Raw genomic sequence first — 1,202 nt, 5'->3', positions numbered from 1 at the left:
CCCACCACAATGTGGGGGGTCCCACTGGGGCTCACCTGTACATTTGGTCTTCTTCCATCAAGGCCACGTCTGCCTGGGCCCCTCCTGCTCTATTGCAGACAGTGGGGCCAGCACTGAGGGCTTCCCCTTACGAGCTGCACAAAAGCATGCCCCTGTGTGTGTGGAGGGTCCCCGGGAGGGGTGGGGGTCCCCTGAGTGTATGGGGCACAGGACAAGGGTGGAGGGCTTGGCTTGAGGAAAAGTGGTACTTGCAGATCTGGCAGGAGTGACACCTGCTGTGTCGTGTAAGCTGCCCTCAGCGTGTCAGCAGCCTGCCAGGCGCTGTGCAGGGTGCTTTTCCCTCTGTCCCTGGCCTGGCCCCGGCCCAGCACCCCAGGAGGCCGAGTGTGGGAGAGGGGGAGCGGTGTAGCCCAGCTTGTGAGTGGCAGAGACAGCTTTCAGACCCTGAGTCTGCACACCCTTCCCTCTGTCCTGGGGTGGGCATGGGAGAGAGGGAGTATCAAGGCTGGAGAGCTGGCAGGCCACCCTGGGATCCTGAGGCTCAGGGTGGGCTCCAGCAGAGCTAGCGCTCAGCTCTGCTGACCCACTGCTACTGCCATCTCCTCCATCCGCATCAGCCTCTCCTTGTCGGAACTGCGTGCCTGGCTGGCCTAGCAAGGGACCCTCTCACTGCCAAAGCATGTATTGGGGGGCAGAATCCAACTTCTGGTGTGTTCTCAGCGGAATTCCTTCCGCGGGTGACTGGGAACAGTGTGTGCTGACCACCATCCAGCAGACACACCTGGGAACATTAAGAAGTTGATGTGCCGTTCCCTATCCCCCTCTGCCCCCACCCACCCAGTGACACCAGGCCTCTGTGCTGCTTAGCATCACTGTGCCGCAGAGCCCAGGACACAGGTCCAGCCACACACATGGCCACTTGACCTAGGTTGTGGAACAGTGTGACTCGTGGCATCACTGTAGTCTCTGCCCATTGTCTCCCCAGCCTTGAACTCAGTACCCCTCCCCCGACTAACCCTGGACTCCAGTGCCCCTCACAGCGCATAGGCCGGCTCACAGCCAGTAAGCCCACCATTTCCATGTGCCACTTGCCGTCTGCACCCTGAGGTGCCCGCAGACCTGCCTAGACTCGGTTTCTGGTTGGAGGGGTTAACTGGGTGCTGCGGCAGTTGGGGGGTCCCAGTGAGTGAGCGCCCTGAGGA

Source organism: Echinops telfairi, unplaced genomic scaffold, assembly GCF_000313985.2.
Source record: "Echinops telfairi isolate 266 unplaced genomic scaffold, ASM31398v2 ScPeMD7_60;HRSCAF=208, whole genome shotgun sequence".
Classification (NCBI taxonomy): Eukaryota; Metazoa; Chordata; class Mammalia; order Afrosoricida; family Tenrecidae; genus Echinops; species Echinops telfairi.
Note: the sequence above shows the minus strand (reverse complement) of the source record.